The sequence below is a fragment of the Fukomys damarensis genome, unplaced genomic scaffold, assembly GCF_012274545.1.
Source record: "Fukomys damarensis isolate Sample0158 unplaced genomic scaffold, DMR_v1.0_HiC HiC_scaffold_7, whole genome shotgun sequence".
Taxonomy (NCBI): domain Eukaryota; kingdom Metazoa; phylum Chordata; class Mammalia; order Rodentia; family Bathyergidae; genus Fukomys; species Fukomys damarensis.
The window spans coordinates 20,816,241-20,825,263 of NW_022900919.1; the positions used below are offsets into that span (position 1 = coordinate 20,816,241).

The 9,023-nt window shown below is 39.2% G+C and overlaps 1 protein-coding gene across 5 annotated transcripts in view; it reads right to left on the reverse strand.

Moving 5' to 3' along the window:
- Nucleotides 1-9,023, reverse strand: part of Cpeb1 (cytoplasmic polyadenylation element binding protein 1) — an 80,694-nt gene that overhangs the window by 70,154 nt on the left and 1,517 nt on the right. The gene's annotated exons all lie outside the window — the stretch shown is intronic.

Genomic DNA, 9,023 nt, shown 5'->3' on the forward strand with positions numbered 1-9,023 from the left:
ACCCAGGGCCTTTGCACTGAGCTACATTCTCAGCCCTTTTTGAGACAATCTCGTTAAGTTGCTAAAATGCCCAAACCCGAACTTGTGATCCTCCTGCTTTAGCCTCCTGGTGTGCAGGGATCATAGGCATGGCCCACTGCACCTGGCTCAATTTCTTAAAGGGTTTGTTCCAATACAAAATCTGAAACCATGTGGATGTACTCTTCATAAGCTACTACATTAAAATGTATTAGTCTGCCCTGCATTTTGGATGGATCTCTGAATGTATAATATATATGAAAGTCATTTGACAAAGAGTGGTTCACTGAGTTATGCACACATTTGTAAATTCCAACACCCAAATGTCACCACCACTGGAGAAGGTATCAAGCTTATATCATAGCAGACAAACATTTTCCAAAATTGTAATTTTCTTTTTCAATGCTCAGATTTTACCCCTGGCAAAAATACTGTCAGTTATTTTTAAGCAACTGGCTTATTATGTTCACTTTCAGAAAAATATCTGCCAAATACCCAAAGCTGAATAAGGTCAGTCTGCCAGTTGGTTCAAGCAAGAAAAGGTATTGCATGAAAGAAAAAAAAAAGCAGCTTACTCTTCTTGAAACTCAATCACACAAAGTTTTTTTTCTTTGACAATCACTTTGCTTGGGTATGAAGTAAAAGTGCTCTATGATGACTTCCCATTTGTCACACAGAATATTAAATGCATATACTCAAGGTTTAAAGTTTAATAAAGTTAATTTGTACTGCTTCCCCAAGGACACCTGGAAGGGAATTTGGGGGAGGAATGTCAGCAAGGATACAATGACTGCTACTATAGCTTAATGGCACTGTCTTGATTCCTCTGGTAAGGCACCAGAGGTTTCACTCATTCCCACACTTGTGTTATCAATGCAAATGGCAACAGTTATCTTAGAATTATTAAAATAGTTTTGACTTCGTGGTCTTCTTGAAGGGTTTGGAAGCCCCTACCCACACATGAAGCTTTAAGGATGGAGAACCATTATAAAGGTGAAGCTCCTCAGCCATAACAAATTGAAAAGATATGAGTTAGTCTTACTACTTGTGTTTGAACTGCAGATTATACATGCAGTAAAAGATGCTATTCATAAGCACACACTTGATCCATTCCACATTATTTGCATACACCTGAGTAACTATCACATTCATCAAGACACAGAACTCATCTACACTCCATAGGTTCTCCTGTGCCCTTTCCCTCTCTATGCTCTCTCACACACAGGGTGTACTTTCAGACTTCTGTGGTCACTGATTAGTTTTGCCTATTTTTAAATTTCTTACAAACAACATGTAATGCACACTCTTGGGTCTAGCTTCCCCCACACACACACTTTGTATATTTCTACATGTTACAAGGCAGTCCCATAGCTTATTATTACTATGTAGTATGCTACATATAATTACACCACAACTTGCCCATACAACTGCTTATTGGTAAGAAGAAAGGAGTTAAAATAGCAGACCTGACTGCTGTCTTGTGGCTGACATCTTGGAACTACACTTTTGAGCACCCATCATTCCCACTACTGACAAGAATGACTTTATTGTACCTGAACTGGATAAACAAGATAGTTTTTGACAAATACCTGCTTCCCTCCTGGAATCTAGAATTTTGGTACATTTCAGGAAGAAGCTGCCTAGCTGACCTGGTCAAAATCAAACAAATCACCTGGGCACCAAGTTCCTAACAAGCTTTCCTAACTGGTGACATTTTACATATTTAGTCAGTTATAGGGGAATTAAATGGTGTCCAGTATGACTCGCCCAGCAAAGGACTTAGAAGCTTGAACCCAGTTTTCCCCCAAACACTGCCCTATTCACCTTGTCCCCTTCATGGGTTTTCTCTATCCTTTAGTTTTAACAAATCTTAGTCATGAGTACAATTTTATGTTTGTTTGTTTGTTTTTTATTATACAGAATCAAGAGATTATATCCAACTTGACTTTTTAAAAAAATTTTATGTTTCTTATGAATCCTCCTAGTGGCTCATCTAATTTTGGTGTGGTCTTGGGCATGCCTGACACATGGGCATTTTTTCTTTCAGATTCTGAATGTTATAAATAAAAATGCTGAAAATATTCTTGTATCTACCTTTTTATAGCCATGTGTACTAATTTCTCTTTCATATAAGAACACAAGTACAATTGCTTGGTCTTATCATAGTACCCCTTGCACTTAAAATCCAAGTAATACTATACTTAGCTGACTAAAAACAGCCTATTTCACATCTTGATGTCTTTTAAAATGCTATTTCTTTTTCCTAGAATTTTTTTTTTAATTTTATTGGAACATTCTAGGTAGACAGTACAGTTACATTCATTACTGGGATCTTGTACCTTTACATGCCAGGTCTTGGTTCTCATTTTTTCCCCTTGTCCCCACCCTCCCTTCACCCTCCCCTCCCCCACTTCAAACACTTTAATTCCATTTTTACATTTTCTCATATTTTTTTCCTTTTCCCTTATTCCTAGAATGTTTTTTCCTCTGCTAAGCCTGTTTTGCCAAAAACTTTCTTTTATATGCCTTATGTTATTTCTGTGTATGTTTGTTTGGCTTTCAGTATACAGTAGCATATATGTTTGTGTTCTTAATTAGATTAACTCCATAATAGTCTGTGACTTTGTTATTTATCCTTGGTCACCAGAGTGGGCACTATATGAGAAAGCAATCAATAAATATAATGGTAATCGCTGGACCCCAGAGTATCGTATTACATTGTTCACAGGTTCTTTGCTTTTTGTTCATGTGGTATTATCTCTGGTCCAAACTTAAAACCTTAAATCCTGAAATGATTGAGTGGCTGACAGCTTTCACAGTGAGAAGAGGTAAAACTGGTGAGTGAACATTCATCTTCATCTGGAGGCACGAGAGATAGAAAGGATACAGCGAAAACCTTTCACCCAGAAATCATTAACCAGCTTGGGAGATAGAACAATCCACCAAGGGCCAAAGGGATAGGTCTAGGAAGCACCGGACACCGTTGTGGTGCTCTGCCACAGAGTAGAAGGTATGAAGACACAAGCACAAGTAAGAAGCATGGTGGGAAAATCAGACTGAAAACATTCATACAAGGAATGCCTGCACTAGTGAATTAGCAATGGGAGTGGAAAAAGAATGAAAGGATACAGAGCTACAGATGACGCGGAGGTAGGATTATATCCAGGCTTTGTAGTTAAAAACATTGGGAAGAAATTTCCAAAGGAAAGCTACATCCATGTACTTACCCAGCACCTTTCTGTAGGAAGCCTCTGCTGGGGAAAAAGGAAAACACCCCCAATACAGCTCTTATCCCCAGTAGGATGAGAGAGTCTGGAATCCAGCTGGAAAAAATTAGACTAATTGGGTGAAACAGCTAGAATCAGATCAGATAGAATCACATCAGCTCCAAGAGATAAAGGTAAGAAATTGACTTTTTAGAATTAGAAACCCCAGCAGGGTTTAAAATGTCTCAGATAGATATATGTGTTCAATGGCCCAATTACAACCATAGGACTTAAAAACAACAAAAAGGTAAAGTGCTCAACCTAAAACTTGGTAACTAAAGACTAGCACAGCTATAGGAATCCCTGGATCCCTGTATGAGACACAAATGATCCAACAGACTAAACTGCACGGAGGAAGAAAAAGAAGCCTCCAAGCATCAAGACAAGAATGATCAGTTAAGAAAAAGCCACAAGGCTGGGTGTGTAGCTCAGTGGTAGGACACTTGCTAATAAGGACATGCAAAGATCTGGGTTCAATCCCAAGTACAGTAATTAAAGTAATCCCAACTTCCCAACATTCCAGCTACAAACTTTCATAGGTGTACGGTGCAAGACTCACTTTGTTGATTTACATATAAATCCAACTTATGAACAATTCTCCTGGAATGGAACTTTTCCCTGTTAGAGACTTACATGCTACCAAAAGAAAAAAAACAACAACAAAACCCACAGAGTTTTCTGAACCAAGTGACAATTTTAAGTAAAATGAGATAAACAGAGACCAAGCAAAGAGAGATCAAGATGTGTGAATTCTAGAAATAACACTGGTCTAGAATTGAGGAAATGTGAATTCCAGTTCTGGCTCAACCAACTACTCACTGTATACAATTAAAACAATTGTTTTTCATTCTAAGCTTAACTCTCCATTGTCAACAAAAAGAGGTAGTCAGAAATTATAATCTAGGATCAGTTTTGATTACAAATTATACCTCAGAGACACGTCTGTAACACTTCTGCAGCTTCAAAACAATTCTAAGATTATAGCTTTAAAAAAAAAAAAAGTCTCAGGAGAAAGGGACAATTCATGAGACAGATGGAGACAGAACCCAGGAGCATAAAGCGAGAATGCTGAGAGCACAGGTGTTGAGTAGTAAGAGATTAAGTGTTCTGTCAAAAGATACACAAAAACCCACCTGCCCTTCAAGGTAACTGCTTTCTTCTAATGAAAGCTACTCTCACACCTGTATCAAAGGAGATGATAGGCAGTGATACTAAAGCCATCCAGATGATACTCTACTGTACACTATAATGGCCGAGGTTAAAGAAACTAGTGACAGTATTAGTCAAGTTACTCCCTGAATCAAGAGTGACCCATTTCTAACACACTTAACAATCTTTAGACCTGCACCCTTTTGGGAATTCTTTAATTACCTCCAGGAAAGCCAGCAGAAATACCTCAAAAAAAAAACAAAAAAACAAAAAAACAAAGAATGTTAATTCATTAAAACCTAATTGCTCCAATCATATAGGAAAACTTAAAGTGAAGGAGTATTCAGTTCATCCATGCCGAAGTATTATTCTCTTGAACTACTGAAAACAAAACTTAGTCCCATTTAGTAAAGAACACCTCCATACACATACCCAGAGCTACTTAATACCCCGAGTTCGATCCCTGGTACAAATATGGGCAGCAAAATAATCCCTAACAGGAGTCTTTTATCTTTTTTTGTTTTTTTTTTTTTTTTTTTTTTTTTTTTTTTTTTTTTTTTTTTGGTACTGGGGATTGAACTCAGGACCTTGTGATTGCAAGGAAGGCGACAGAACCACTGAGCTAAATCCCCAGCTCTAAATAGGAGTCCTTTTAAACCCCACTAACAAAAGTCACTGGCAATTAAATCTACATTGTAGATGTAACACCCTGAAATTTGGATACTTTCTATGGAAAGTCAGATAATTTTCCTACAAAAACATTATTATGTACACTACACACACTAGTTAAATCTCTTCAGCTATAATTGAGAAATGACTTATTGTGGAATCTTCAACATAAAAACATTCAATGCTTAGTGTCTGTGCTTACAGAGGATAAAAATCTCTCATACACAGGTTTAACTAAAAACATGATGCAACAATAGATGAAAAAAATAAAAGGACATTTATTTCTAAAGCTGCAATGTGGGAGGGAAACAGGCTGAGTTAGAAAGATCCAAAAGGCTTAATAAACATTGAAAGGGTGCAATCAGGGCTTCTTGGTTTTAAATAAAATAGAGGCTAAATTCCTTATGTAAGCTCCCCCATCTCAACCTCTAGTCTAACCTCCTTCCTACTCCTCTACCCTAAGGTTTTTTGACAAATTCTTCCCAGAGTTAAGTTCAGTATATACATTGCCCAGGAAAATCAGATTTGCAGACTAGGATGAGATTATTATTATTGCAGCTCTTACATAACATATACAGGAAAACTTGTATTTTATCCCATAATTCTTTTATTGCCTCCACCACTAGCTACTGAAAACAAGTTTACACATTAATATCTGAATCTGGATGACATTCCTGCCCAAACTTCAAGACAGAAGTACAAACCCACTAATTTTTTTTTTCTTTTTTCCAGTACCAGAAATCAAACTCAGGATCCTGTGCTTTCCAGGCAGGTGCAGTACCACTGATCTAAATCTCTGGCCCCAAACATACTAATTAACTTGCCCTTTAAACAAACCATTTTAGGAACTTTTAGCCAAAAGACCTGAAACTAATGAATGAGAAAGCTGGCACACAACAGTCAGCATAAAACATGAAGACACCAGCAAATAAGATAACTAAAAGTATCTCATCCCCCAACCCTACCCCTTTTGTCCCCCACTTTCCAAATCTGCAAACACTGAATTCATAGCTGACTACCTAGCTGGTAAAGGTTGCTAGAGAGGGGTAAGGACAGGTAACATTTCAAAGTTAAGTGAACTAAACCAGACACACATTTAAATACCGCATTGTTTCTCTGGTGCAAGAAACTGAACGTGGAATTAAGGACTGAGATGTATAATGGATGTTGGGAAACAAGAAGAAGTTGTTCAAATGGGAAAGGGAACAAGGGAGGAGGGAGGGAAAAAGAAAGGAAGAGACAAGAAAAAAGTGAAAATAGAAGGAAAAATGGAAACAAAGCCTTTGTACATGGGGGGGCTTGAGGGGGAAGTGGAATAAAATAAAAAATATTTTAAAATAATAAAATAAGTTCCTCCTGACCAAAAAAAAGTTCTTACAACTTTTTGGGCCTAGGTAAAAGCACTACTCAGCTTATGTATGAGTCTACATTCTCACAGAAAAATCTCTTTATTGAAGGCTTTGAATATGCTCTCTACCACTTTAAATCCTACCCTTTTACATCAGCTAGTGTGGCTGTGTATAATGCTGAGATTATTTTACCCAGAATTAAGACTCCACACCCCTCATTCCTGGAGCAGGGCCTTTTTATGCCCTAGGTGCTTATCCTTGAATATTTTGCAACATACTGCTTTTAAAAAACTATCTGTAGCTCAGTGGTAGATTATGTGCTTAGTATGCAGGAGTCCCTGGGTTCACTATCCAGCACCAAAACCAATAAACCAAATCTTAAGAGTTATCTTTATGGGAATTTTAGCTAAAACAAAGTCAGATTTAGTAGCTCTTTTCTACTAATATATGGTTCTTTTTTATTTATTATTTCATTATGCACTTTTAAATTGTAGTTTATCCCATTCCCTCCTCAATCCCCCCTCCCTTATGTTCAAAAGCTTTGTTTCCATTTTTTCCTTCTAATACATGGTTCTTAAAACAATTATATGATTTCAAATTTGCCTTGCCTCAGCAATAAAAAGTTACTGAAACTTTAACTATACTGAAGAAGGAATAGTATTTTGTGCAGAGGACTGGAAGGGTCAACCCCACTGTGGGAGGAACCTGCTTTCTCCAGACCACTTGTTCTTAGATCAGCAAACTGCTTTGGCACACATCATGGAGTGATAGACACGGTACATTCTTCCTGTCATCAACCCTGCTATACTAATGCTCAGAAGACCTACTGACGTCTACAGCAGCAGGTGATTCCCACCAGTGCAGTTAAGATTCACTCTGCCTAGGCACGGGACCAGCCACATGCCTTTTTCCCCACGCTGTCCATTACCAATTAAACCCTCTTACATATTAGAATACACCTAAAGTAACAATCTGGGTTACGACACCAGACTCAGTACCTGATTCTATCACTTAATGGCCTCATGATTCTCATCTGTAAAACAGGGAGAAATCTAATGTTTTAAGACAGATCCCCAATTAGCTATCAGGCCCAATGCAACATTTAAGAAACAATACATTTACAGCTGAGAATGTAGCTCAGTGGTGCTGTGCCTGCCAGGCAGGGGCAAGGTCCTGAGTTTGATTCCCCGTAACAAGAAAAAAAGGAAAAAGAAAGAAAAATATTTTGGACCATACTTTTTTTTTGCGGGGGGGTACTGGGGATCGAACTCAGGACCTTGCGCTTGCGAGGCAGGAGGCGGAACCACTAAGCTAAATCCCTGGCCCGCTGCATATTTTTTAAACATTTTTAAATTTTCCTATATTTAAAATTCAAGGATTTATCAAAATATATATTCCCAGCTTGACTAGAGAAACAGTCAAATATCAAATCTGGGTCCCCATTTTTTGCCTGGCAACAATGGCTGCTCCCTTTAGAAAGGCAGCAGGTCAGTAGGGGTAATACTCTTTCACTCATTTAATGTTGCCTGAAGCACCCTACTTTGCAACCTATTTTAATGATCAAGAACAAAAATAATAGCTTGTGTTCAGTAAAAATGCTTACTGGAGCAGCCTTTATCACTAGCTCATTTGTTATTAAGTTTGGTGTTCTGCCTTGAGTCTTAGAATTTTAACATCAGCATCTGTTTTCTGCTTCTTGAACAGTCATGTACCACAGTAAAAGCAAAAACCGCCCTGAAGCTTTCCTCACTGCAATGTTCCCAAGTTGACTAACGCATTAACTATCTAACCTGTCTGCTGTCCAAGCTGGAACAACCTCCCTTCCACACACCCGAGTCTAGGCAGACAAAAGATTGGGGAAAGCAAGTATTTTCATACGAGCGAGTGGGTTACTTATACTTAAAGTAGCCAACTTTCGGGGGGCGGGGTACCGGGGATGGAACTCGGGTCCTTGCGCTTGCGAAGCAGGCCACCAAGCCGCTGAGCTAAATCCCCAGCCCTAAAGTAGCCAACTTTCAAATTCCCATTTTTTCTGTACTAGGAATTGAACCCAGGGCCTCCTAGTGAGCTGCATCCCTGCCCCCCCACCTCCCCCCCCTTTTTGCGACAAAGTCTCACAAAGTCGCCAAGTTGTCTAGGATGGGTTCGAATTTGTAATTCTCCTACCTCAGTTTCCCAGGATGCTCCGCCACTCCCAGTCCGAAGCTTTCACCACCAGACCACCAAATTTAAATAGAATCGCTCTTTCACTCTCGAAAAGCAATATGCTCTGGGAGTAGAGTTTCCTTCCAGGCAAACTCCATAAAGAAGGAAAAGCAACCAACATGGGCCCTGCACGCTCCTCCTACCCTAGGAGCTCCCTGCAGCAGAATGCCCACCCGTGTAGCTCTAAGAAAAGTAAACAACCCAGGGAAACAACGACCAACTCATATTTCCCGGGTTTTGCTCTTCCTGTGTAGACCGACTTCTATTTTCCAACACCTGACCGTCCGAATCAGCCGCCGGGCGCTAACTATCCTGCGGACGCGTCCAGCCGGGCAGCAGAAGCAGCGCGCGCGCGCGCGCCTGCCGA